Here is a 22,031-nt window from a genome sequence, read left to right on the forward strand (position 1 = left end):
GATTAGTGCTAATTATACTGGAAAATCTGTTTCGTCACGCATGCCGAAGATCCTTGATAAACACAGAGAATTTTACGTAGGACGGGCCATATCTTGATGACAATTTTCCAGATCGATCGGTGGGCTTTGATTGATCAGAAATCTCACAGAATACCCTACCTGCGTTATAGACTTACCCCAATGAGCTTATTCTGGTAGGGATACCTCAGAATAAAGCCTACACCAGGAAACTGACGAGAGTGGAAGGTGTAAAGCCCGCAATTGAGTTTGTGAATTAATAGCCCACTATTACTAGTAGTGTAATTATTTTGAACGCATCATACTTTTTTGCAACATTAATTATATGTAAACGAAAACTAATTTTAAAATCATTTAGACTATGTGTACATTTTTAAAACACCCTGTATACATACATGTATATATTCATCGCTAGGTAAAAATGTTCCCTTAAGAAAGACGCTTTAAGCATAAGGAAGCCGTGGCTTAATAGGCGCGGACCTGCTCAGTGAGGACTTTTTAAAGTTTCTCTTCATTCACCTATTAAGTTTGAATCACTCCTCTGATGATCAGCTGAAAACTAAGTGTCTACTCTGTTATAATAGCACGTTTCTTGTGGCCTATTCTTCATAAATCCTAAGGATAGTCTCCTGACTACAAAACTATAAAACGGAGTTGCGTGACAAGTCCTGCACGTAGGCTGCAATTTAAAACTAAACGTCACGTTACTTTCTACCAGAAAATAAGTGATACAACGGACAGCTGGAATCCATTTTACCTTTCTTAACCAAGATGAGTAAATCACAAAATGGGTCCTCCGATATTCACAGTTTACTGGAGCCTTGCAAAAAACTGTCTAGCTACTGGGCTGTTTTCGCCAACGCAGCTGTGCTAAAATTTGTATACATAAAGAACCACTTACACAAAAGACAGATTTGTTCGCTATTGATCCGCGCATACTAAATCTTATGTCCCTATTATATTGGATAAATTCGTGCAATTTATGCGTGAAATATATATAGAACGAGCCATGCGACGCTTGTCAGCTATCGTGCGGACTTGTCAAGCGATCAGATTTGCTTTGAAAGCAGTTTTTCGCAGAAACAGTTAGCGAGAAACAAACCAGATCACTGCTGTGTTTTTGGCCCGTACGTGTTTTCAATGCGTGACGCCACGACCCGTCGTGTGTATGATACGCGCTAAGGGTATACGTCACAGACGAGATACCGGAATAAGAGTAGTGCTTGCCGCAGTGAGCATAAAATTCGAATAATATAACTTCCATAAACATAGCATGGTAGTTAGTTTGATTTAATGAGCATGATTAGCCAAATGGAAACAGGTAAAGTACAGCGTGTGCTTGTCGTGCTAAGGGGCAGCACCATCATTTGCAGGGTCTGACGCGACTAGTGCGGCTGTACTGCGTTTGTTGTTAATCGTAGCCTAAGGTCTTTTTAATAGAGATCTTCGATTGAGGCGCCGATCAATGAAACAAACTGCGAAACCTCGTACCGTAGAACCACAGAATCAGTCATTATCGTTATAGAGTCGTTGTGGAGCACCAAATGGAAAATGCGAACGCTCATTTTTTTTTTATGAAGAAAGGATTACAAGGTCAATGTTGTAGCTCAAGAAAACACGTATTGATGAAGTTTATATTTGTAGTCAATTTCGTTTATCGTATATTTAGTAACTAATGATAACTGTCAGTTTATTAGTAGCACATTTAGATAACTGCTTTTTACTTCGTGTTTGTATTTCGTAGTTTGTTCTCAGAGACTATAACCTAGAGATAAAGCGGAACTGAATTATCAGTGGGTTTCCCGTTATTGCTCGCTCGCTTGTTCGTATGCGGTTAGTCTTGTAGGTCCGAATCAGCTGTTTCAGGTTTCTCCAATTAAGGGCTTTCATCGGATCAACCGCAATAATAGCTCACACGTCGATCGTACGTAGAACGTTTATTGAAACGTGTCTTAACTTTAATTGTCGTTGAGAGGAAAACTGGTGATTTCTTATTACTGGTTTTTTATTTTTGCTGTTGGGATCATATTGGCACCTAACGGCTCATCGTCATAGCAGAAAAGGAAAAACCGTACTCACCGTTGTTGGGGTTGACTAGCGCACTTGGCTAGATACCAGTTATCTAAAGCATCAACTTTTTAGAGGTGCTCTTATGGAAAAGTTTATCAATTTCAATCAGGTCATCTTTTTGTTACGTTACCAGCGAACGATCGAACAAAGTCGACCCGGGATTATCGAATAAAAAACCCATCCCTCTGTTAGGCATCCTTCCAAACGTCATATGGTATTAATATGATGAAACACTGGTAACAGTAAGACCGATTAGCATAGTACATTAAAACGTCTTAGCGGTATTTTTCAAAAAGATACGACTATGCAGCACTATTTTTACAATATATTAGAAACGACCTGAATGAAAAAAACGTCGACGTGTGAAAATAGATTATTGAAATGTCTAATACGCCTAAGCCAACTGAGCCAACGCGTAGTTGCCAGATGATGAAACCTATGGCTTGTATTCGTATGCTTTCACCCATCATCGATAATTATATTGGCGCCGTGAAGAACTAGAAATCAGCTATTCTCTTTTCTCGCTTTCCTTCGATATAGGCCTGATATGTTCCATTTGGGGAAACTAAACAGCTTTGTGCATCCTAAACGAGTGATAAAATATCGGCAAAAAGATGTAATTATAACAGCTTCGTGTTCTATCATGGAGACCAAGTGCCAGCTTAGGAACGTCGGCTCAACCCCCTCAAGGGTCGTTAAGTTCCCTAAGGTTAAATACACTGACAGCTGTGTTTACTGGCAACTTTTGACGTTTGCCGACTGTGACTCTTGCAACCATCGTCTCTATGGCCCTTCCCTTTTTTGGTCCTTGTTTTCGTGTATGTGTATCAAGAGGAAACTCTCTAATGTTATTAGGGCAAAGTCTAGGTACGTAAAGATGTTCACCATTTTCCAGCTATCGCCTGGAAGTAAGTCAGTGTATAGAAGCTCTCCTGCCTTCGTGAACTTTGTAATTTCAGTCCTAACCACATAAATTTAAAGGTTAATCTTGCTCAACAAAGAGGGTTGCTGCTTACTTCGCGTACGTAGGCCACTTACAAGTAACAGCAAAGGCCACAGACGCATGTTTTCTTTTCTGGTGGATTTCGTCGGAGATATTTAGGTCATTTGGAAACATATTTTTCGATTGATGGACCATGTTTGAGGACACGCCATATGGCGCTCACGTTAATAGCACTATGGTTCTTCAACGGGAGTCGAAGTAAATGCTACTTTGTCACGATCACGGCTCCGAGGCTAAAATTATAACTAGACAAAATATTAGAAGCTAAAGTAAAAAATCGCGAAAAAAATATCAATAAATTGTGCTCCTTCTAGTTTATTGCAGCCGCAATCAGTCGTAACAGCTGTTGATTCAATACATCAGTTATAAGTAGCAACAACAGCTAGCGGGGCAATTCAGATTAGCTTCGCGTAATATCATTAGAGAAAAAGAATTCTGCCCTTACACAAATACGGGCATTATCATTACAATGCAGATAACAGTGGCCAATCGTTTTCTGAGAGAATGGCTTTTTAAGTGTTTATACCGTGTAAGCTGTGTGCTTTCTTCAGAGGGGCAAACCTCCCTTGACAATGACGCTAGTGCCAGCATCCGCCACATGGGCACGGGTTAGCAATACAATTCGGGTCGCGAAGGGTTGACGTTACTTCCCGACTGGCAGCATCGTGGTCCCCACAAACGATAACGTACGTCAGTGTCGGTGTAGCCGGCACTATCATCCTGACACGAAGCGGCACGTGATAATAAAATGATATTAACCGAGTCGTTTATGTGGCCCGGCATTGAGCCCGAGGATTTCTTCGTGGAATTTTCGTTTCTCGAACTAGTTCATTAGTTAACCATATATTTTCAAATTCATATATTTGACAAGGCTTATTGCTGCTTTATTGTTGATAAAGGCTAAAAAAATATGTCTCTTAGTGCACAACATGTAATCTATGCAACAGAACCATTGTGTGTCTATCGTTTGCGCCGGGACAATGTGTACTTATCTTAACCATATAGATATATATATATATATATATATATATATATATGGTTAAGATATATATCGAAAATGATGAAATCGAATCATAGATTTCACAAAGCTACGTTCTTGTTTAGCAAAAGATTCCGTCAGTGGTTTGCTGGCTTATGTAGGCATCGGCAGCTTCATCTGTGTTTCACGAATATATTGCCAACCATGAACACGAGAAAATAAACGCATCTGAGCGAAGAAACAAAAGCTCAGCTCTAGTTTTTCCACAATAAATCCAATCGGAAAAATGTCTCATTTCAATCCCAACTTTTATGTATAGAAATTGAGTTCTGACAGAACAGCAAGCACCATCTCTCTGCTGCAATAACTCAAAACAAGGGACATGGCCTACGCTGTTCAAGCGCAAGATAAAGCTAATTGCTGGCGGCATGCTATACATGCATTGGATCTACATATAGCATACATATTGTAGTGACACATTCGCTCCGATCACTCGACGCTTTCTCAGACGCTTGCACTTCACTTTTTCCGCTCCCTTGGCAACCTGAGATTTGCCGTTGATTGTTCGCTTGCGTCCAGCGATGGCTATTAAGGCGCCAGTACGAACGGTGTCAGAGCCCGAGCATCAGCAGAATGAACCTCAGTAACTTGACAGTAGCTTGATACCATCCGCCGAAAAGTATAACAACAATAAAAACGAAGGGATTGTCAGGAAATGACGACAGGCGTTCAAAAAGTAAAAGGGCAATTTCTACAATGTCTGCATTGGCTAGAGGGGAAAAGGGATTCTCGCAGGTGACAAGTCTCTCAACCTCGATACGACGCAGTCGGCGGAACGTCCGGACCTACTTGGCCGTTAACACTACCCCTTCATTACCTTCCTCTTTTCCTCTCTCACACACACACACACGCGTCTTCCACTCTCTCTCTCTCTCTCTTTCTCTCCCTTTCTCTGCTTTTTCTTCACAGAAGTTTCTTCGCGTTCGCCGACGATCGCAAGGTAGGTGTTTACTCCGGCGTTGCATTGCGCTCGCCGCCGTCTCCACTAGCGTCACTCCTGCCAGTTGGCGCAATCTGCAAGACAACTCGTTTATTCCAATTTGAATAGAATCTTTCTCTAGTCCTCGTTTTGCACGACGCTGTTGTTTGTGGAAGGGCAACGCTTTAGATTACATTATGGTCGTGAAAGTTGTATGGCGGCGGATCAGTATCTAACTATCGTGTTCGCAACATTGGTAAATTGCTCCATTCTTAGTAGGCGACAGCGCCACAGAGCTGAAGCCATTTGTAGAAAGCGAGAAGGTACCAAAGATCATTTTCATACCAATTTTGACCGACAATCGCTTTCGGATTTACTTCCATTGCAGTAAACGAATATTGACAGTGATGATAGTTGTGCTGTGTAGATGTACGTAGTCGACGCAATTGGCCGACAGAGGACGGATTTCAGAGTGAACGGCGTGTATTCTCAAGTTGCAATAAGCCTTGCTTGTTTTAGGTTAGCGTAAAATGGCAAATGCAAGTGGGAAACATCAGCAGCATAAGAGCATGTAAATCATTTTCAGAAGGATGCTATATCCCGGCAATTCGAATGGTGATATATATGATAAAGACGAGAACCACTGGAATCTAGAACATTTCTTACGGATCTTGAACACTGTCAACAAGCATTTTCCCTGTCTAGAAGAGGTTCACGGTTCCTACTAGATAAAAGGTAAGTATCATCTAGAAAATGCCAGTTTACCTAACTTCGCGACCAATGCTAAGTAAGATCATCGGTTGATAGGTGGACCACTCGATATTAAGCCTGTGCAGCTTACCTTTCTGTCGTTGTAGTCGACGTCGCGTGGCTGTATTTAAGGGTCGCCTGACGGAGGCACTATTTGCAGGCATTTGTGTGTCTGTTTTGTGAGGATCAGCAATGGACGTGTTCTTTTTTTGGATGAACGTTGCAGCAAAACTGTGTCGTGCGTTCATTGATCTCTTGTATGTATTTCTGTCGATTGATTCTATCGATAAGGTAGACAAGATGGTCTAATAAAAGCTGTGAGAGGAAGATGCTCACTTACGTCGAGACCCGCCTGTTGCAATTATTTTTTCCACTGAATTAAGGCACGACGCGTTCACACGGTTCTATTCCTAGCTTGTATATTTCTTATTGCAAGCATTTTTTCTAGCTGTAGGAGAAAAACCCCACTTGAGAGTATTATCGCAAGGGAGCGTAAATATGAGCGTTGGACGTAGAAAGCATTTCTAGTATAATTCAAGTAGCTTTTGCAATAGCATTTTGTGTTTGCACAAATGCTTGGTGAGCTGTTAAAATTGTCATTGTATGTAGTCCTTTTTCCAACGTTCGTTGTTTTATCATAGGCTTATCGCGCAGCTGGCCTTGTTCAGGCTAATCGTATGTTCCGAAATAAGGAAACGACATTGCTGTTAGTTTAGGACCAGTGGTTTTTCTATTGGTATATAACAATTTTGTGAGGGATTGCTTCTTCGGTTGGCCGCCCTCCTTTAATACGAGCACGAGCGTCTAGCAACCCGTATATACGTGTAGCAATCGAAACACCTGCGCAAGATATTCTGCGCTGAATGCAACTTTTTGAATTTTACTTTAGACGTCTATTGAATCAACGTCCGCAAGCGATGCTACGAGCTGGCCTTGCACAATGTGTTAGTATTTCTCTACGATAACGTTCATCAACAGCTTACTTAACTAGGCTTATCGTAACTTCTAAACAAACTTTCATAAAGCAAGATATGCAGAAGGGTAACTCTAAGAACTCTGCCTAGCTATTAGGTGTGCGGCTAAAAGGAAAGAAATTTTACTATGTTTTAGTCAGCTAGCAGATATATAGTAGTAACAGTTTGCAATAAATATAAAGCAACCATGATTTTAAAGTTTTATACAGTTAGCAACTGAATCCTATTACGATTCCAATAACTGAAAGTATGTAGCTCAACAAAAATTGTATAAGGAACGGCTTATCTATTCACTGACTTGAGATTCTACCCATACACTTTATCTATTTTAACGTCTCCAGTAGAATTAAGAGCACGGAAACTCTTCTTCAAGAGCGTATTGAGCACGTTTTACTCAGAGTCCTTCGAAATAACGCTACCTATAATAAACAATTACTTATTTCTATTAGATCAATTGCTAATCGTTATCATTTACAACTGTAAAAGTTATTATAAGCTTGAGGCTTTTTCACAAAACACAACAAACACTTTTCTGCTATAAGTGTTAGAAAAACCTGTCAAGTCAGGATACTTGTGAAGGGAACGAGAGGGGAGAGAAAGAGCAAGCGAGAGACTTATTCGTATATTAGTGTTAAAAATTTTAAAAGAAACGAGACAGAATGCAAAATGGACAAATGCACGCCATTCGAAGATGTGGCTTCTCGCCCACTCCGACTACCTGAACATTAGATGTTTATGCGCCTTTCAGAAGGATAAACACGTACACAGAGAAGCTGAACAGCTTCTCAAGCTGCTGTAGATACCGGATAGGCCTATCAGGTACACAGAGCCGAAAAAAGGTTATAGAATCGAATGAATAAATCGAAAAATTTATTCAAATTTCTATGCTAATAGGTAGTATTGGTAAACGTATGTCCGAACAAGACTGTCTGGCTATCTCCGATGCGACCGTAATCCATCTCAATTAGTGGTTAGCTGACCAGTAAGGTGTACTTTCCTATTAGGAGCCTGCAGCCATTTAGTATCACGATGCACGTATAGCTTGACGCTTGACATTTCAGACGTCTATAGTTAATTTGAAATAGGCTTTGAGATATTTGATTTGTGCTTGATGAGTAAAAGTTCAGCAGAAAATAAACGTACACATTAAGCTATAGGAAACTCTGCGATTCAAACATTACTCACACTTCGAATTTTCCTTTGTGTCAACTTTAAATGTTCCTGAGATCGTGCAAACGGCAGTGCGTGTCCCTACCGAATTACCGAATGGAAGAAAAGTTTAGGAAACTGTAACCTCAGGAAAATCGTCCTAGAGAAGCTTGGTCGTGATGGCATATAGTTTTGCAATTTGCCCCTGGAAGCAGTCGACTCGGCAGCGCCTAAAGTTGAAAATTGAGCCTCACTTACGACTAGCTGTCCATAGAGTAATAATTAATGCTTATTTGAGCATCATTAAAGAGAAGTACTTTTTTAGAGAGAAGTCTGGTTATCGAATATATAGGGAACTGTCGTACCCTATAGCTTGAACTGAGCTCATAATCTTTGAGATCACCTTCGAATTATAGCTTTAACGCATTGTTCGTATATATAGCTTAAATTTCCCGAAAAAAAATACATACATGTGTATGAAGGGGATTTAAATTCGAATGTATCACGTCATATATATTATTGCTAATTGTATGTTGCAATACCGTTTGAGCAACTGTAGATAGTGATCCTAGTTATCTCGATCAGAGCGTGACACGGAACAGCCTATGCGGCAGTGTTAATAGGACATTTTTAGCGTTGCTGAATGTAGGTAACATTAGTGCCTCAATTCAAGACGCAAATTAGGGTGGATAAAGTTTATCTTTTTTCTTTAATTTACCGATGAAACCATCCGTGCAATTATATCAACCAGCGGAAACGCTGAAATATATAGGCATAGTTTCGTTTCTGCAAATTAGCTCACGCAAATATAAATCTACACTTAGCCTGAATGAAATGTCCGAGGTCAACTCATATAGTACTAACAGCAGCCTATTTTACATTAATCGTACTTCACCACTGGATGAAATCCTTAATTGCTTTCTTTGTTTAAGCTTTCCGTCTCAACTCTGCCAATTACTGCGCTGTGATATAAGGCTGGTGACCCATTGATGATGCTTCACTAGCTCAAGGACTGCGGTTCTAGGTCATTTAGAATCCTACTTCGAGTTGTTTTACTCGTAATGTCTGGCTCGAGCCGTACATTGAGCAGGACGATAAAAAGACCTATTAACTTTATGAACGCAGTATAATGACCCGCTACATTTTGTCTTCCGTGAGAGCTTGTTGTTTGACTTATGTTTCCATAGAGTTGGCAGCAACTACACGAGAACTACGTGAAGACCTACGCTATTCATGAGTACTTTATCATTCCATTTAGACTTCTTATGATTCGTAGGGCTTGCGGGTAGTAACGTAAATGAGAGAAATATTGTTGGGCTATCAGCAGTATGTAGACTAAGGACAAACTTCCAAGACACAATAACACTGGCCCGCTCATGCGCTACTTAGCGATCTCTGTGGTGTAAACTGTGCCTGTCAGTAGGTAGTGCTCCTACTTCGGGTCTAAATTAACTGTGGCTAGAGTCAATTTGCCGATGCTACAGTTTAAAACCTCTAAGAAGTGTCTAGAGATAGTTTGCGAATGAAGCTTTTAATCTCTTTAGGGCCCTTATTACTCGCACGCGTAATCGACAATGTTTTATAATATCTTGACAATAAATATTTACTTCAATTAAACTGCGTCGAAAAATGACCAAGTCCTTTTTGTGTAGAATATCGGTCCTGACTAAAAATTTTGTGGACGAACAACATTTCTCGAAACTCAGTTAAAACCCCCTGTGTATTTGAAGCCAACCCAAAGCGGCTTCGAACAGGATATGTAATGCATCATAAACGGGTTCGCTGGAGGGATAGCTCCTGGTAGCCACCGAATTAAAACGGTTCAAATATATATAGAAATACATAGAATGGAAGAAACAAAGATTAGTTACATCTATATCACATTAGCTAAAAAATAATAATTCAATAAAAAGTTGTGTTCCTTAAATTTATATTTTACTGCCTATGGCTTAAATGATTGCACCACGTATTTTACGGTAAAACGAGAACCAGTTAATAAAGAGTTCTGTCTTGACCAAATTGCTAATGCGGTATTAAACTGTCCAACCAGTATCCTAGTATTTTAAGGAGTGCTGCAGTTGTTCACAGTTCGATAGCAACCAGACATGGTAAAATATATATGCGTGGAACAGAAGTCCCGAACCTATCATACGAGCACCCTGTAGTGAAGACTGATCTGAGGAATACGGCCTACCTAGTCCGCCTTTATTGAGCGAAGCACCTTCAGTAGCTCGGCCTTATGGCATCTCGTCATTCATCACGTTCTTTTAATAAAAGTGCCTACAAGTTCTCTTACAGGAGAACAGTACACACAGCTCACTTACGCAGTCATGATAACCGGCAGAAACCACAGTCTTTTAGAGTGCACAACGAAGCTTCGATCGCATCCCTCCATTAGTTCGGTGCATCACAAACTTAACGCTCCGAATTCTTCGTCATGAACTTCCGATTAGATTTAACCCAGTAGTTAATTATACAGAACGTAATGATTTATCGTGCCGTTATATTAAGCAGAAGAAAGCCCTGCTTTTAGCGAGAGCGATCGGCAACGTTACTAAGCTGAATACGATTTTTTTCGACTGTTGGGCACAGTGGTCGGCACAATAGCGGCCTCGACTTCAGTGCGGGCTGGGCTTCTCCTGTTCTTCTAGTGTGGCGTGTATTTACGTGCAGGTACGCCTCGGTACTTTACCTCATGCTATTTCTCATTTTCATTTTTCGACCCTTGTCGTTTAGTCACATCATAAACAGTGAACATATGACTTTGTTTTGTCTGTGCGAAAAAGCTGAGAGAGCAACCGTCGTACGTATGGAACCGAGAGTGCGAGCTGCCACTTCGTTCCGATTAGAATTCACACTTGAAAGATGGGTATGATGATAGAAACGGTGTCACGGGTGCTTCTTGTGGGCTTCTCATAGAGGTCAAGAAACTTCCGAAACAATACAACACCGGTGTGGAGTATCAGATCAAGACTATCGCTGGTGAGTGGCTGCTAAATATAAAAATGGCCTTACGCACAGTTTGTCGTACTCGTCGAGCATCGCTGTTAGGCCAGCTTCGAGCGAGAACAATTGCAGAGTCCGCATAGCAGAGACACGAAAATCCGCACCTCACTCGAAACGAATATCCGTTGGAATATGTGCGAACATAAAGTCTGTTAATAGTTACTTATTGCCAGTTTTCCTTGTTTCAGTCGAGTCGCACGTTTCGGAGGCTATATGAGACCATTACATTGGAATGGATCTATCTATACGTAGAACACATCTGTGGACATAACTGAGCTGTCTGAATTACACGTTTTTGCCATTCCTTTATTGCGTATAGCGTAAGAGGTCCTCTCTAAATAGAACGTAGCTCATACCATTCGCTTGAATGTTTCCATTGCCAGTTGTAGCAACTGTTTAGACGTAGCACAAAGGACAAAACATAGAACATGGTAAGCAATGACGTCGGCACTGAAGAGCGAGCCGATACTTGAATGCTTCAATGTTCTTGAGTGATACAACCGAGAGTATCAGTTGAAACAGCGGTCGTATCCGTGCTATGTGCAGCCTTATCTTAGATTTATATTATAACTTACCAACTTACTTATAGTATAACTTACCAAAATGAAACGTATAAAAATTAAGTTCTGTAAATTCGATCGTGTCAATATATCAGTAGATAACATTGTAACCACTTGTATTTCGTCAGTGTCTTTTATTTTTTAGGTGTTGGCAAGCGGAGACGCTTTACAGTTCCATAGTTCATATTCATATTGGCAATATTAAAGCTGAGTTAAGTATTAAACAGCTTCTTAATCGCCCTTAGTTTTGTCTCAAAGTGGATTGCCTCGAATAGAGTTCGTAGTTGTTTTATGATTGATACATTTATACTGAAATAATGAAGACAAATCTAATTAACAGCCGGCGCGACGTTTGCCGACGAACGATTTTCTCTGGTGGTTCTCGTTTCGATACGACCTTTTAGTTATCCATATCGGGCTCTTTCGTACGGGGTCAATATAGGTATCTATTCGGGCTACTTGTAGGCGCATTTTTATTTGAGTTTTTTCATGCACGTACGGATGACGCTAAGCTGAAACCGGTCGACAAAACGCCACTCGTGTGAAAGTAATCAGTTTAAGAGGCTCCCTGCACGTTAAAGGTACAGCGGCCTTATTGCCTGATAGGCTGTTTTGCTTTTGACTAATGCTGCAGACTCCGTTTTGTTCTTCTTATCATCCCATAAGACAAATGGCTAGCCACTGAGGTACGCACTTTATCCTTAAAATAATATTTTGCGCCGGATAGATGCTAAAAGCATTTTAGGGCTCGAAGAAGCTTCTGGAAAGGTAGTCACCGAGACACAGCACAGGCTGGTAAGATTTTATTTACAAACATATTTGGCTTATGGTTCTGTAAGATTCAAACGACTGCTTTTAGTGTGTAAAACAAAACGTTATTTGCTATGAAATACCGTAGTTTTCAGGTTAGGTCGCTTTTTTTTGCCGTAACACGCCATTACAAGAATAACAAACATGTTGACTTTTTTCTGGCGCTCACACCACTAATTCTCCGAGGAAGGCTTGTGACACGTTTATATGATTGGTTTCTGTAGTTGATGGGGCACCTTGATACATTGAAAACGTCCATAGAACTGACGGTACGTATAGTTAGGCCAAAAAAATCGGCGGCGAACCTCTTATGAGTATTTCATAAAAGCGCCTAACCACCTTCAGCGCATAATATCGAAAAATTCGTGCAGTGGCCTTATAACTAGACGTGTTATCAAACGATTGCCTAATGCGTGCACTGAGTGATAAACATGCGGAACTTTAGCCTCTGAGGTACACTTTAAGGAAAGGATCAGTTTTAAAGTAATTGCTATCAGTATAAGGTCTCGATAAAGGTGTATAAGGTATAGCCGCTGTTGCTTTATTTATTTTGTACTGGGTGTTAGCCATTCGAATCAGCGTTTTAGGATGGGAAAAAGCAAAATAAGAACTAATTAACTAAGCCTATTTGTTGCATTTCAACTTATCTCGCAATCTTGTCTTGGAACAGCTCTGATTTAAATGTACGATTAAGTATAGCTTTTGACGTATTGCCTGCGACCGAGTTGGTTGAAGGGTTGATTTGTTTTTCTTAGTTGTCATACCCAATATGAGAATCATTTGGCTAATAATAACTTGATGCACAACGTATATATATTCATGGACAGTGAAGTTCGAATACTTCTTTTGAGGTCACTATTGTCTGACTTTAGAGATTGATATCCGTCACGTAGGCAGCTTTTGCAGCCTTGTACAAAGTTTGCCGCCTCTTTGCGATCACGCATACCCCATGTAAACGCTCGTGTTCATATCGAACTTTTGCCTTTATTATGATATTTCAACTGCTTGCCAATGAAAAGCGGCTTTGCTACTGGTTTAACTACGAACTAACGCCAGCTAAACCTCGGTATTTGTTAAATGATAGGTGGGTCATACATGATTTGTTGCGGCCATTTATTTATGTGTGAGTATCCACTGTACTACAAATAATTTCAAATATGGCTAAGTCTGCTAGTGGTCGGGGCACGTCGTCTTCCTAGTGCCGACGTTTCGAATTGTACTAGGTTTTGCTATTGGTCGTCCGAAATTTCGTACAAAGACTGACAGCCATGGAACGATTTCTTGTTCCAATCGTACGGTCTACCTCTGCGACAGGCGGTCCAGGCACACTTTTTCTGTGAGGGTTAAATGATCTCAATGCTATCATCAATGTCAATTTCCAGAGACGAAAAACTATGAGACATACATGGCACTAAAAACTTTTACGGCACTGTAGATCTGTAGCGGACGAAACGATATTTCATATAGTACTCCTATTAGATACACTGCCAGTACAGACTAAAAAGCTTTATTTGAATTATTTCCACCTTAATTCCGCTGACCGTTGCACTACATACATATTTTCGAAGAAAAAATTTCCCTTCAAACAGTTTAATAATAAGGTGTGCCCATGGGGAACATTGCATCAACTAATTCTCGGAAGTTAAATCAGACCTATAAGAATCGAGTATACTATGCCGATATTATAAGCAAAAAAAGTTCAATGGTACAGTATTGTATTACGAAGCAGCATTTTTGGTAAACTAACGCTCATTTCGAAGATTTATAATGCCTCCGGCACAAGCTCTTCTAACTAGTCCTAAATCCTGTATATCCAAATCGGGGGGCAAAACACCGGGGCTCGAACTTGTACCCTGTAGATTAAGCACGGAAATCGAACAGCCATAACAAGTTTCAGGTTTACGTGTACGATGGCTTGTTCAAATTGGACTTGTCGGAGTCGGTCGCCAGTGTTTCTCTGAATTAACGCTGCAGGTGTCTTCAGTGTCGTCAGTCAATTCAGCATATATCCTTCGTTAACGCAGAGATCTTTTTCGTTGAAAACTTCTTTCTTTCCTTTTCCTTCCTCTTTCCTTAACTTTTCACTTTTTATATTCCTGGCAAGTGGCGTAGCTTTTTGTTCCAGGCAATCCCTTCTACAGGCAACCCCATATTTCTTCTCCCACTTTCCTGCCCTTTCGCGCCGTTCACCAAAGCGAATAAACAATAACGTATTCCGACGTTCAGCCAGGCCGATTCGGAAACCAAGCGAAATTCAGTGATGTGGGCACTTTTTATCTGATTCATTATAGTTCACTTATCGCCACAAGAAGGCGCGATAAGACACAATTCTATTTGCAAACATGAGTAGTTGTCAAAATGCACTAGCAGTTTGGCTCTACGTACATTTACAGTTCCGATAGCTATAAAGTCGTTGGCATTAATGTTTCCCTGCTTAAGTAACTTTCAAATAATGACTAGAACAGGTCCAATCATATCACGATGATGAGAACAAATGTGAGTAACTCTCTACACTTCTGCGAGCTCATAGAGTTTGGTACTCACTGGAGTTGTGGCACTCGCTGATGAACCCGTTTCCTTGTTCGCTGTGGTGCTGAAGATAGGTAATCGTAAAGCTTTATTTGCTCCCAGCCCGTCCACTCCAGAGCAGTGCAGATAATCCATTTTCCGCACTTCACGTTACTGTTACTAGTGCTAACCACAGCTGAGCCATCATCTCTCCATGATAGCATATAGCACTCCTACAAGGTGTGGCCTACTTGACACATCCGCGGATAAGTTTAGAAGCTTGTGGGATACGAACTTCGGGCAGCATGAGTTGGCCACAATGAGTGCTCAACGATGAACGAGGAACGAACAAAAGAGCAATCGCGGGGGCACGTATAGAGAAGGGCCGGGGCCGATTTGCCCTGAGTGCTGGTAGGCTATTGCCCTTGGCGTCTACCGGCTGTTCCGGTAGTCTTTGCGACACCCGGCCATGTCAACGCGAGTTGAAGCAATGGTAGAATTACTGGTAGTAGAGGCAGACAATTAGAATGAATAGAATGATTCCCGTGAGGTTCCCGACAGATTAGTGGGTGACGTGTTCGCCTGCTAATCCTACGGATACGTTGTGATCTAGGTTTTAATCAGGCAATAGACACAGTTTGTTTCGCGCTGGGAGTCACCCGTCTAATGAAATGTCTAACGGCAATGCCGGACGTGGAACTCCTACCACGGGGGATTAGGAGTCATACCTCTGCTTAGAGAAATATTTTTGAGCAAAACATATTTCAGTTTACAAGAGATTATTGTCATAATTGATTTTGTTCTTTATTAAACTATCTGATATAACGAAAAACTGTCCTATAATTTCAATAAATATAACTTCCTAAGCCAGCACACCTTGGATTAATCTTTCCGTAGACGAAAACCTTTAAACATTTCCAGAATTTCAATCATGATTTTGTCGCGGTTTCTCTGTTGAGATGATTGTTTGTTGCAAAGAAAAGTAAAAGGATTGAGTCTATGAATATTACGATGCAGGAAATGTGCTATTTGCCGGGATTGAGGAGTTTGAGATTAGTCATATCTGCGAACCGGTTGAAGTGGCAAAGGGGCGAAACATCGAGTTTTCAAAATTCGTTCACAATGTGTGTTTATGTTGTGTTCGTATAGGTTTGTACCAGCGCTCGAAATGATAGGGGTGTCGTCTAAATTCGATAAAATAGGGCACACCTATTTGGCTGTACGTCAAATATAGTTTTGGGTAGCTTTGGCAAGAAGCAAGCTCTTAAGCAGATGGCTAGAAAATTTGAAAAAAAAAAGTAAGTGTTAATTATATCCGCGTCCTAATATGTTGTTGTTGTTAACGTCATCATAAAGAACAACACTCCTTTACGAAACATCGAATTTGCATGGACAGCAAATTGGTTTGATAAGGCTTTCTACAAAGGCTGAAGTCGTCCTATGCCGATACCTCTCAATAGACAAAAGTAAGTGGCCACGGTCAAGATCAATTTCAAATACATTTTTTATTTTACTAATGCATATAATTACGAATGCTATGAATGCAAAGTATATCATTTCCTCTGGTTTGAGCCTCGTCAGTTCTGACCCAGCTTCATTTCTCTTCGGTGATCCATGTGTGCCTGTTTCGTACCGCGCTTTATCGCCTCCACTAAACGCTAATTGCCGTTGCCCCCACGACTCGTCATCTTCTTTTGTTTTTTCTCTGTGGACAAGCAGTGGTCAATAAACTTGTTATAAATAGAGCAAAGGATATCTCTATCGACCATTCAGCAACTACCGTAATATAACCGACGTTGCAGGCTAGATCATGTCGTGCCGTCCTGTTTACTTAAAACACTATGTTTATGTTCTGTATAGCCGCTTTAGGAACTCAGCAATAACGAATCGTGTGTCGTTTGCATTCCGTGTTTTGTGTTCTCGCGATTCGAAACAAGATAAAATTTCAATACTTATTAAGAGAATTTTCAAATAGTTCCCAATTAAAGCCGTTGATATTTACTCTAAAGATAACCTTATACGGTTCGCGTACTGTCGTATAGTTATGCTGGTGATGGTTCATTTCGAACGGAACGTAGCAGAAATTCATCAGAATTGTTCTACCCTCTATTGTTTCTAGCAGCATTGACAGTCATATCTCTGCAGGACTTAAATATCCAAAATATTGACCGAGTGTTAGCGATCACTTCTCTAACGGAACCGTATATTTGTCGATTCAGATATTATCCATGCACTGAAATTGTTTTGGCTCGTTCAAGGTATTGCTGGCCACTCGGAAGTTGATTCAAGAAACAGAGGTGTATGAGAGGCAGAATCCTTGATTTAGTTCTATCGTCGGTTCCCTCTCTAATTCGTAATGCTTCCGTTGATTGATTTCCTCTGTGTACAGACGTTCAGTTTTTTTCGTGACGCTTCCCGATCTAATCCAGCTTGTGTATGTCGGGCAAGGTACACATATATAAAAACGTGCTATCATTTAATAAATGCTAAGTTGTTCCTTCCTATCTGAAGTATTTTCTTTTTAGTATTTGGAACGATGCCGATAATAGGCGATGTATATGATCCTGTTTCCAAAAATTCACCAAGGCCGGCCTCTGTCCCTTAGATCGTTGCCGACCAGGTTAGTATAGTGCCAACCGCGTGTTCCAAGCCTATCTTTTTACTGGGAAAAGGACACTGACAACCCAGAGCGTGCTATTAGTACTGTGAATATGAGATTACGTAATAAAAATCTATAATCTATAATAGCGAACATCTTCAACTGGATGGCAAAATTAAATTTCGTGCTCAGAACTAAGGCTACTAGGGTTCTGCATCTGTCATATTGCCAGCAAGGCATGTTAGAGTACTATGGCATACAAGTGTTGACGATCAATGCCTTGCCCATATACATGGAACACTGTGCATACGCCGTAATACGACGACAGATTCAGAACTATTTCGGTGTCCTTCATCAATCTGGACAGAATGTTCAAAACACTTACTCCTAATTAGTACTCGAATCTTTTTTGACAACGTATATTTTTAACCGTACCTTGCATGCTCGTCATGATAAATGATATTTTGGTCTCATGGGGTCAGAATGAGTCATGCTTGTATGTGTCATGCATCAAGCTCGTGCGAAAGTTAGTTCTAAAGCAAAAGCTGGCTTATTGATTAGATACAGACGCAATCAAACAGTCACTGCCGCTTGGCCTGGGCACCAAATGACACCAAATGCGATGTCCTCATGCGCGCTTGTTACATAGGCCATTGTTACGAGGCAAACTACAATATTTATGTGCGTACCATATACTTTTATATTCACTTGTATAATACTTGCGTGAGTATGGTCGTTATATTTTCAAGCAACGATAGTTAACTCGGAGCCCATAGTATACACCCGTTAACCGTTTGCTTGGCTGATCCTGGTCATTGGTGCCTTCTTTACATCTTGTCTTTTACTTCGCGTTAGTCTGCCATTTGCCTAAAGATTTTCAGAAGTAGTTTATCTTTTCGATTCAACTCTAGATTGTCCCTTATTATCTAGCCGTTAGAGTTCGATTTTATAACAGCCATAATGGCATCACCTTCAATCTCAGTTCTTTGAAGAATACGGCGCAACGGCTAATCCGAAACAGTTGAACTTCCATTCACAAGCCCTAACAACTTTATCTGTTGCGATTACGTATTATGTAATATTATGGCCTGTAGACGTAAGGTCGGTGGCGCATCGGAAGTTGCGGCCTTAGTGAGCAGCCCGTTGGCAGATCGGCGCGCCTAGTCTAACGATCACTTTTTTGTCCAATTACTCTGGCTGCACGAAAGGCCGTCTTTTTGCTTACATTCGACACTTAGTTGTATGAGTTAATACTGAATGCGTACGCAAGAGCTAAGGCATTCGTTCTAGTCCCATCGTGAAAGGCATAATCCACAACGTATACGCTGTATATATAAGCAACCTCTGATCGCTGCCACCATAAGAAAGGTCTCTGTGTTCTCAGCCTACTAACTAGCAACAGCGGTAAGGGAAACCGTGTGTATAATCAGAGACCTAGACGTCCTTTCTGTAGCTCTGCTAGAGAAGCAGCGCCAGATCGTTGCAATCCATTTTGCTCGAATCTGAAAGTTCAAATCGTCTGTCATATATCCGAAATATTGATATACCGCCAATCTTCACTGGGAGCGGGAAAATGTTCAGTAACATAAGCAAAGCTCTGGAAACGAGTTATAAGTGTTTCCGGTAGTTCCGGCTGCCGCATCCGAACCCGTTATCTTGCATCGAAGATCTTTGATAACGTACATAGAGGATGAAATGCCGATGACCTAGCCAAATGTCAGAATGAATCAGCAGGCAAAACAGGACAAGAAAAAAGGATCAGTCAGAATGCCCCGAAATAATTACTAGAGGTAGAATCGATTGAACAAGCTTAAATTTTGAAAAAATCGGGCAGAGCGTTCTAAACAGGGGTAGGTAATTTTAAGAGCTCTATGAATATATCTTTATACTAGGTATATGCAAAGTTTAAATAATAATAACAGGAGATAGATACGCTATCAGCGCAGCGCAGACTAGGATGTTACATACATTAAAATAAGGACTGAGCTCAAAACTGTTTCCTGACCAACAAGTTTATGTTATGATCATAATAATCTTTTAATTTTTATGCTAGTTTTGTACATAGCGTTAACCGGGTGCGGGAACTCGCCACTTCGTCCTAGATAACCTCAACACTGACGAGACGATTTACTTCATTTTAGTTACTGCATCAGTACGACAATAACTGATCAGCTGCTTTTTCGCGGACATGGCGTACGAGTTTTCAGAAAGACTGAGCAAGCAAAGTGTACTTAATAAAGCCATGAAACACCATACAAAAGGAGGAAATCAAAAGTCATATTTGTTATATAAGAACAACAATGGCAGTAGATAGAAAAGACATTACGGCCTATACTGTTCTAATAATGTGTGGTAAGCTATGATTAGCCTTTGCTACCGTACGCAAATCATCTAACGAGGTAACACAATAAGCAGAATAGACGAAAATAAGCAAACATTGAATCCGAATCAGCGTTTGTTCTAAGTCCAAAAAAAGCTTTCGCACGGTCCTACTGCCACCTTTATATATGTCTTTGCCTGTTTATATGCCCAAGGCGAACTATTACATTTACATGTTTGCTATGCACGTCATTAAGAAGGCTATAACGAGTTACGTGACGGGGAATGATGCGTGAAGCGGGATGCTTAATCCTCAGATGAGTGTCTCCTCCAAACTGAACGAGAAGCCGTTCTCAGTGATAGTAAAGTGAACGTTGAAGTTAAAAATCATATAGAACTGATTGAGTCATTGCCGAACGGCTCTTAGAAAGTAATTGCTTTTCAACATAACAAATAAACACAAAAGTAATTTAAAGGTACACAGTTACGAATATTTACATCAGCGTTAAGTATACAAACGAAATAACACACATTATCGTTTACTGCCTAATCGATTCCCATGAATATACTAGGTAACAGGTAGTAGTATTCCTCTAGACGTTTCACGAGTGGAAAAGCCCTATGTGTCGGTGACAGCGCGTATATTCTGTTGACCGGAGACCGATTCAGAGCACGCAAAACAACGTTTCAGCTCTTAAATGATGCAGGTATATTTGGAATCACGTTTGTAGCATTATATACCGTGTGGACCCTCCAGACGGCTCTTGCAGCTTGTGAACTATCCCGAGAGCTTCATTGAACTTCTTCCATAGATCTTTATTCATCGTTGTCAATAATTCAACTTAATTCTAACAGACTACTAAATCCTAACAAGATGTTTCTATCAAGTGCTTCAAGACGTTGTTACCAAATCGAGCGGCAGTTATGCGTCGGTGATACATATTTTTCAAATTTACCTCGCTTATGCCAGTCTCCTTAAGCCATTCGTTTTCCTCGGATGAGCAATAGCTCGCAAACAGGGAGGGTAGGCTTTATTAATGCGCAATATCGGAACCGAGTGGCCAATACCACGTTACCTCTGTTTTAAGCAACAATATTCGACCGTTTTTCATTACGAATGCTCACCAGGTTTATACACTTATCCGTATTCTCCTAGTAGAGCACCCTCACAACACATATACACCAGGCGCTACCCGACGCTATGTTGGCACTTTTTCCTATCTAAGCTAGAGTAGATTCAAGCGCGGCCCCGATCTTGATGTGGTAGTTAGTTTACTCTATAGATTCTGCTACCAACTTCATTGTCAGTCCTATTGAAGTTTTTTTTAATGTAGTTTCTTTTATAACTCCTTTTTTATAAATCGCTGCATTTTGTTATCTCGCTGTACTGGGATACGACTTTGTTGTAGGAATACAATCGCCTTATCTTTCTCATTTCGTTGCCTCACTTCGAACGTTTACTTAGCCTCATCTGTTGTTAGCATTGGTGTTCTAGTCATCCTGTACCCTAAAGCACATGTGTTTCTTTGCTTCGCGCCACAATATGCATGCAACTTTTAGCCCGTCTAAGGAACCGGACAAGTGACCAATACGGAAACGTTAACGTCTTTTTAAAAAGTCTCAGCTTGTTTTGGAGAAAAAAAAACGTCAAATTCTGTTTTAATGGCCAATGTGCTTTACATTAAAGCCTCAAATATCTTTAACAGTTCCCCCGAACACGTTTTCTTTCCATCATCCTCTCTCCCGCCACGTGTTGGAATCGCAGGCGAAATCATAGCAAATATATGAAAAATGTTCGAAATACCCTAGACGTACACTCAAACTCTTCGCCATCCAAGAGCATGGGCTAGGATAGCAACCATTAAGGGACTAGTGAAAATAGTTTAATGACGACATTACACTGATGTAGCTCTGTATGCATGAACCATACATAAATAGGTTGTACAGCGTACTTGACATATTCCGTATATATATATATATATATATATATATATATATATATATATCGTGGTTCCCCGTTCGTATTTTGGATGATCGTATGCTCAAGGCTCTGCGAAGAACAAATTCAAATTCGGTGTACTTCGAAGCAATTTCGCTGGAACAAACAATGCTCCACTAGCTGGGAGCCGATTACGTTTCTCAGGGGGTGACAAACAGAGCAGCCGAATAAATACTACATATACATTTGGTAAAATATCAATTAGTAAAACTACATCGATCCAACGTGTTACCATGGGGACACCTTCTCGTAGTGGGTTTCAAGTGTATCGAATGCGCCAGTTTTTCTTAGCGCATAGATTTTTTAGC

The 22,031-nt window shown here is 40.6% G+C and overlaps 1 protein-coding gene across 7 annotated transcripts in view; it reads left to right on the top strand.

Annotated features, from left to right (window-relative positions):
• The window catches only part of LOC111254102 (uncharacterized), a 93,957-nt gene that overhangs the window by 10,318 nt on the left and 61,608 nt on the right, over positions 1-22,031 (top strand). The window contains exon 1 of one of the 7 annotated variants that reach the window (XM_086974398.1): positions 5,528-5,784. The exons of the other annotated variants lie outside the window; for them this stretch is intronic. The gene's annotated coding sequence lies outside the window, so the exon portion shown is untranslated. Of the gene's footprint in view, positions 1-5,527; positions 5,785-22,031 lie in introns of those variants that run through there. 7 annotated transcript variants of the gene reach the window in all.

The sequence above is a fragment of the Varroa destructor genome, unplaced genomic scaffold (genome assembly GCF_002443255.2).
Source record: "Varroa destructor unplaced genomic scaffold, Vdes_3.0 BEIS01000007.1, whole genome shotgun sequence".
NCBI lineage: Eukaryota > Metazoa > Arthropoda > Arachnida > Mesostigmata > Varroidae > Varroa > Varroa destructor.